Source organism: Octopus bimaculoides, chromosome 22, assembly GCF_046866305.1.
Source record: "Octopus bimaculoides isolate indiv1 chromosome 22, ASM4686630v1, whole genome shotgun sequence".
NCBI classification, from domain to species: domain Eukaryota; kingdom Metazoa; phylum Mollusca; class Cephalopoda; order Octopoda; family Octopodidae; genus Octopus; species Octopus bimaculoides.
Genome location: NC_142949.1, coordinates 27,197,322 through 27,205,926, shown reverse-complemented (window position 1 = coordinate 27,205,926; position 8,605 = coordinate 27,197,322). Strand labels below are relative to the sequence as shown.

The 8,605-nt window shown below is 37.8% G+C and overlaps 1 protein-coding gene across 2 annotated transcripts in view; it reads left to right on the top strand.

The window, feature by feature from the left end:
• Nucleotides 1-8,605, top strand: part of LOC149131419 (uncharacterized) — a 92,687-nt gene that overhangs the window by 35,363 nt on the left and 48,719 nt on the right. The window contains exon 2 of one of the 2 annotated variants that reach the window (XR_016238016.1): nt 16-1,168. The exons of the other annotated variant lie outside the window; for it this stretch is intronic. The gene's annotated coding sequence lies outside the window, so the exon portion shown is untranslated. Of the gene's footprint in view, nt 1-15; nt 1,169-8,605 lie in introns of those variants that run through there. 2 annotated transcript variants of the gene reach the window in all.

Here is an 8,605-nt window from a genome sequence, read left to right as displayed (position 1 = left end):
CCGGGCTCACTCCAGTAGTAATATTCCATCACAAGTCTGTTGTCACTCTGAGACCGCCTTCTGCTAATCCTTGCCACAGCGGTTGAATAATGACCAGATCCAATCTATAGCAGAACGGGACACTTGCTGCACAAAAGATCTTCATCCAATGACCTAGACTCATTAACACTGATGTGACAGGGCTAACAAGAGGTAACATGTAGTCAGGGGTCTTCAAAATGAATTTACAAGTTCTAAAATCTTCCAAGGGCCGCAAAACAATCCTGCGACTGTTCTCAGTCGTGGGTACCACGAGTAAAAGGTTCGAGATCGAAGATACTCAGTAAAAAACTTCGTCGCCACATTTGTCGATGTAGAAACCACTTCGGGGCCTCTTGCCCTAAAGGGCTAGAAAAACTAGGCAAATAAATGAAAACGAAAAACTGTGGAGTCCAGCCGAAGCAGCAACAAGGGCAATACATCCCAGTTTCGGAAGCAGCATCAGACAAGACTCCTAGAAAGGCACGAGAAACTACAACATTGTCAATCCTGCAACCAAGTCCGCAAATACCCAGTCTCCTAAGAATGGTAACCAGTGGCACCCACTCCATTGTCGTGTGATAAGGAAGAAACAATGGTTGCAGAGGAAAGAGTACAAACCCGTGAAGAAAACTGTGAAGAAAAAAAAAATAAAGGACAAACGTCTGACAAGAGACAACATAAAACAAATTAAAATGGCTGAAGAGGAACAATTCGCAGAACGACCCCCCACCACCACCACTCAATAAAATACCAAAAAAAAAAAAAAACGAAGAGGATGAAGGAGAAGAACTTTTATTATTTTTTTTTTTAGAGGTGGAGGATTCTACTTCTATGTCATTTGTTATATATTTTTATTGTTGTGAATTTAATCAATGTAAACGTCATATATTTTGCACTTTGTATTTCGTCCTTTGATAATGTCCTCACTTTTTGGGACCTTGCGGTCATAATAATAATAATAATAATCACTATGAATTTTTCTTCTCCCTTTAATTTTGTTTTGTATTTTTTAGCCGAGTGTCTCCCCGACACATGGGGTAAAGAAACTCACTGTATACATTGATAAGTCATTAAAATAAACACACCTGATTGTTCGTTTACAAAATCGAATAAAGTTATGCAGGAAAGATTATTTGCATGGAAAGTTCTTATTGTCATTGTTGTTGTTATTTTATTGTTGTTGTCGTTGTTAATTATTCTTATTCTTCTTCTTCTTATTATTATTATTATTATTATTATTATTATTATAATTATTATTATTATTATTATTATTATTATTTTATGTTTGACTTTTGTTTTGCATTTGTACAAGTTGGATCCAAGTCTCACCCAGAGACCTCAAGAGACAACAAGTTAGAAGTTCATGTAGGTGTTATGCCTAGGGTACCATATATCTGGATTTGTATAGTTTTGTTCTAGTGAATGTTTAAGAAACCATAAGAAAATTATGTGTTTGTTTTAAAATTTGAGATCACATAGACAGTATTTTACGTAGGATATGGGCAGTTCCCATGAGCACTATCTTTTGAACTTCGGCCATTTTGGGGTTTCCTGGTATCTGAGCTAGGTAGTAATCAGCCCGTTTCGCTGTCATTCCACATTTTGCTATTATTATTATTTTTATTATTATTATTATTATTATTATTATTATTATTATTATCATTATTATTATTATTATCATTATTATTATTGTTAGTGGTGAAAGACTTAAGTCAGACAAGTGTAACTGAAGGAAATAAATAAAAAAATTTTTTAAACTTTTATTTCACACGGACAACATTATTAAATATTTTAGAAATGGCTTCCTCTTGCTGGGGTAATACAATGGGATAGATGGCTTTTTGTGTGTGTATTTTTCGTCTCCTTTTACTATCTGATGCCACAACAAAATCAGATACCAAACAGAAGGGTTAAATGTAAAACTATATTACGACAAAATGGCTGAAAATTAAAAATTATACTCTCTAATAGAAAATGCAACACAATAAACAGCCTGGTTAACAACAACAACAAGATAGTATATATGCACGTATGAATTATGTAAAATATCCTTTGCAAACTTTCTTTCTAACGAAATACCCTTTAATATGGAAATTTCGCTGAAAGAACGAAAGCTTGAAAATTATTTTGTGTACAAGACATCTGCCAGCCTACCACACCGAAATACAGAAGCACTCAATAGCAGAATAATCTGTGCTTTGCCAGGACCATGGATGTTTCTTCGATCTACCCAACGATAACTTACTCATAGCAATGGCGGATATTTCAAGTGAGATTTCTTTCATTGATAAAGGCAGTACGTATGGCACCGTGTATATGATATTTTGTGGTGGTATTGGTGGTGGTGGTGGTGGTGGTGGTCTGATCGTGATGTTTGTGACGACGTTGATGGCGGTGATTTTGGTGATGCGATGACAGTAATGTTAATGATGACGACGACGATGATGATGATGATGATGATGATGATGATGATGATGCTTGGATAACAGTGGTGTTGGATGGTGGCACCGGTGGTGGCGGTAGTGGTTGATGATGATGATGATGATGACGACCGACGTTGCTATTGTTTAACTCCGGTTCAGCAACACTGATTCGCCAAAAACTTATTATCAAAGACATTCCACAGAGATTCCTCCTTGTTGTCTCTTTCTGTAGTCATGAGGATGATGATGAAGATGATGATGATGATGATGATGATGATGATGATGATGATGATGATGATGATGATGATGATGATGATGGTGATGATGATGATGATGATGATGATGATGGTGATGATGATGATGACGATGACGATGATGATGATGATGATGGTGATGATGACGACGACGACGTCGACGTCGACAACGATGACGACGACTACGACGACAACAACGACGACGATCATGAAGATGATGATGATGATGATGATGATGATGATGGTGATGATGATGATGGTGATGATGATGATGATGATGATGACGATGACGATGATGATGATGATGATGATGATGATGATGGTGATGATGATGATGATGATGATGATGATGATGATGATGATGATGATGATGATGATAATGATGGTGATGATGATGATGAGGGCAATTATATTTAAATGGTGCCGCTGCTAGTGGTGGTACTAGTGTTGATGCTGGTGGTGATGGTGGCGCTGCTGGTGCTGGTAGTGTAGTGGTGGTGGTGGTGGTGGTGGTGGTGGTGGTGATGGTGGTAGTTGTGGTGGTAGTAGTGGTGGTGGTGGTGGTGGTGGTGGTGGTGGCGGTCGTCGTCGTCGTCGTAGAGATAACGGCATTTAGCGTGTTGAGTTTAATGATGGCAAGTGTTGTTATTATTATTCTTAAGATTATTGATGATGATGATGATGATGATGACGACGACGACGAGGACGACGATGACGACGACGGCAACGACGACGATTATGATGATGATGATGATGATGATAATGATGGTGATGATGATGATGATGATGACGAAGAGGACGTCGACCACCACCACCACCACCACCACCACCACCACCACCACCACCACCACGATGACGATGATAGTGGTAATGATTGTATCGGTGGTTGTGGTGAAGGTTTTGATAATGGTTCATAAGGATGAAGATGGTGGTGGCGGTCGTGGTGGTGGTAGTGGCGGAGGCGGTAGCGTTAATGTTATTGTTTTCTTGATAAAATATTTATCGTCCAATGGATTCTCATCCGTCATACATTATTTTATATATACATGTGGATGCATATACATGGTACATATACACAAACACATAAAGATATATATATACATACATACATACATTCCTACTCATTTCTGTATGTAAGTATATATCGTGTATCCACACACACACACACACATATACACACACACATACACACCTGCATATAATTATGCATTTATGTATTACGTATATATACACATACATACATAGAGATAATAGAAATATATGTGTGTGTATGTCTATGTATGCATGTATATATGTAGGAAGATAGAGAGGTGTGTATGTACGTACGCATGCATGTATGTATGCACATAAATATAAGTATGTGTATAAGGCCTTTCTTAGAATGCATATACGCATACACATACAAACACACATACACACATATCTATATATGTACGTATGTATGCATGTATGTATATACATATATACATATATACACATACTCACCGCACGATCATACGTACATACTTACACACTCACAGAACCACTACACACACATACACACACATATCTATATACGTATGTATGTATGTATGCATGTATGTATATACATATATATGCATACTCACCGCACGATTATACATACATACTTACACACTCACAGAACCACCACACACACACAGACATGCACACATACACGCACACATATGCATTGACGCACATTCATATTAAGAGGGATATTTCCAGAGGAATCAGTGACCCCTCCAATCCCATCTCATCTCTTACACGTTCTTAATAAATTCCTTCTTAATATTGCTTCAAACGGTTAAACACTATTATGTTATCGAATTAGAATACGAGGAAACATTGCGCTCCATTATTATCACGCTGCTGTGACGATATACTCATAACGTCATCATATAAACCGAAGACAGTGTAGATTATCTGCAGATATCACACACTTTGAAGTTATTAATGGAAACATTGAAGACTGTTGATAAATTATATGGGATATAGCAATCGTTTACTATAAATGGTACGGTGGTACAGGTACGGTGGGTGTATATAGATGTGATTACGTAGGTATTATGAGTCTCTGTACGTACGTGTATGTGTGTGTGTGTGTGTGTATATGCATGTTTCTACATATGTGGATGTATGTTTATATGTATATGTAAGCATATGCATGTATATATATATATGTATATATGTGTATACATGCCTGTATACTCACATATGCATACATATATGTGTGTGTGTGCGTGTGCATGTATAACTGCATATGCATTACGTATATATATATATATATATATATATATATATATATGTATGTATGTGTGTTTGTATGTATGTATGTATGTATAGTCGCATATGCATACGTATATATATATATATATATATATATATATATATATATATATACATATGTGTATGTATGTGCATGTATGTGAATATGTAATGTTTGTACGTATGTGTTTATGCATGTATCTGTGTATATAAGTGCTTTCGTATGCATGTAGGTATGTTTATGTGTGTGTGTGTGTGTGTGTGTGTGTGTGTGTGTGTGTGTATGTTTGAGCGTATGTATCTATGTGTATGCTTATGCGCATATATGAATATTTGTATGTATGTATATATGCTTGTATACATGTATGGGTGTATGTATGTAGAAAAACTGTATTATATATGTATATATATATATATATATATATATATATATATATATATATATATATATATATATATATATATATGAATGTATTTGTGTATGCGTATGTGTGTACAGGCATGTATGAGATGGTTGTGTGCCTCGTTAATTACATCCTGTATGTATGCATATATATACATATACACGTATATACATACATGCCTACATACACACCAACATATATTTAGAGAGAGGGAGAGAGAGAGAGAGAGATACATATATATATTTATACCTGCATTCCAGCATACCTAATACACATGAAATGTGTGCGTCGGTATGTGTGTGTGTATTTGTGTGTGTGTGTGTGTGTGTGTGTGTGTGTGTGTGTGTGTGTGTATGTACATATATTCGCATACATACGTACATATATGCAGAACTACGTCTAAGGCTTTACGGATAATGCGAATGTTCTGTATTATACTTCTTGATGTGCTCTCTCTCTCTCTCTCTCTCTCTCTCTCTCTCTCTCTCTCTCTCTCTCTCTCTCTCTCTCTCTCTCTCTCTCCTCTCTCTATCTATATATATATATATATATATATATATATATATATATATATATATATATTATTCTCTCTCTCTTTCTCCCCTTATTCTCGCTTTTTCTATATTTCCAGTTCTTCTTCCCGGTATCTAACATTATCAAATTTTTGCAGACGACAACACACGAGAAGAGAGAAAGAGAGAGAGAGAAAGAGAGAGAGAGAGATAGATAGAGAGAGAGAGAGAGAGAGAGAGAGAGAGAGAGTAAGAGACTCCTTCCTAACAGATATGGAAGACTCATAAAACAGAAAAGAGAGTCTATTATTGCTATTATTTCCTGTATTGGCAGAATTTCTGCTCCATCATCACATTCAGAATTTCAATGAGTCCATCTCCAATCATCAATAATTAACCATTCTACGACAGAGAACAGACTGATATCAAGTTGAATAAAAGAACGTATGAGTCAGGAACCCGAGTCGGTGTAATCCATTGGCACGTCCCCCTCAATATGGCGGGCCTTGGACTCTGCAATGAACTGGCAGCGTCCTGTTCAAGTAGAATGGTGTGCTTTTAGTCAGTTGTACATCATGGAAATTGGGTAAGTGGCCATAGGAGACCCCCTAGGGGCTATGAAAGCTGAACGACAACAAAGTGAATGCATGAGATCGTTGCGCTGATACTTGCCTGAACGCCGATTAGTATGATGATGGTGATGAGGAGGTGGAGGAGGAGGAGCGGGAGGGGAGGCGAGGAGAGGAGGAGGAGGAGAGGAGGAGAGGAAGAGGAGGGGAGGAGGAGGAGGAGGAGGAGAGGAGGAGAGGAGGAGGAGGAGGAGAGGAGGAGGAGGAGGAGGAAGAGTCTCAAACATTGAGTTTCAAACGTTGGTTTATGAGAGAGGGGGAAGGAGGATAGGAGAGAGGGAGAGAGAGAGAGAAAGCAAGAAACGAAAAAGAAGAAAGAAAAGCAAGGAAGGAAAGAAAGAAAAGAGAAAGAAACAAACAAACAAAGGAAAGCAAAGAAGGAGGGAAAGAAAGAAAGAAAGAAAGAAAGAAAGAAAGAAAGAAAGAAAGAAAGAAAGAAAGAAAGAAAGGTGGCAGTATCAAGTCCCAGCACTCCTTTCTTCAAATTCCCACATCAGGGATCTATAATGACCACAATTATGTAATATACCCCTTTAAAAAAAAAAGGCGTGGGGGTCCCCTAATCACCAACCAGGCCGTGGATCATTTGGTACGGAGCCGCACAGAAAGAATACATTTTAGGATTTTATTTCTATCTTATTGACCCCCGTGGTGAACTGGCAGAATCATTAGCACTATGAACAAAATTGCTTCATCGTCTGTCTTTACGTTCTGAGATCAAATTCCGCCACGGCGGACTTTGCTGTTCATCCTTTTGAAGTCGATAAAATAAATACCAGGGTCAATGAATTGACAATCTCTTTCCCCAAATTTCAGGCCCTGTGTTTATAGTAGAAAAAATTTTATTGACTATCACAGTCTGCAGGGTGTTTTCACATTATATGTGTAATCTTTCTTTTTCCGCTTCATCTTTTGCTTGTTTCAGTCATTTGACTACGGCTATGCTGGAGCGCTGCCTTGAAGAATTTTAGTCGAGCAATTCGATTCCAGTATGCTTTTCTTTTCCTTGATACTCTTTAAAAGTTATCTGGATGCATTTCTTTTTTCAGGTGTCATCTAAATTATAAATTTTCTATATATTTCGAGTGAACCACTCATCATCGGAGTCGCTACTGCTCTAACCTGCTGTTGTCTGTGCTACTACAGCCTCTGTTGGAGCAGCTACTAGTGCGACTGTTTTGTTGCCAACAATCCGTTAACTATTTCTCTTCTAATGACGGGCGGCTCGCCTGAAATCATCAATGTTCTCTTCACATTTTAAGAAGCTCTTCGCAGTATTTATTTTAAATATATCTTAATGCTTCAAGAGAATTTCAACGCTCATAGTTATATGTACATGGCTTGATTAAATGTTTATTTTGAGGTTCAGTAATCACATATGCAGACATACATAAATACCTACGTACATACGTAGTTATATATGTGTGTGAGTGAAGGCGCATGGCTCAGTGGTTGGAGCGTCGAGCTTACGATCGTGAGGTTGTGAGTTCGAATCCCGGACCGGGCTGCGTGTTGTGATCTTGAACAAGACACTTTATTTCACGTTGCTCCAGTTCACTCAGCTGTAGAAATGAGTTGCGACGTCACAGGTGCCAAGCTCTATCGGCCTTTGCCTTTCCCTTGAATAACACTGGTGACGTGGAGAGGAGAGGCTGGTATGCATGGGTGACCACTAGTCTTTCATAAAACAACATTGCCCAGACTTGTGCCTGGGAGGGTAACTTTCTCGGTGCAATCTTATGGTCAGTCATGACGGAAGGGGGTCTCAGATATATATGTTTGTGTATGTATGTTTGTATGTATGTATTTATGTATGTATGTATGTATGTATGTATGTATGTATGTATGTGTTAGCAGAGTAGTACGATCTAAAGTGATCTTGGTACAGGCAGTTTGTTAAACTCAAGCACATACACGGCTTGTATGGATAACACAATTATGTAACCCAAACATGGATGTATGTATGTTTTTCCATAGAGTTTTATTGAAGTTTTTCTTACAAGAGTTGAAGCCGATCGCTAGCAAAGCGACAAGGCCTTTGGAGTTAAGAGTGTTCCAGGTGTTTGGAAATCTATCGTTGAGCTGCTGTGTTGTTTG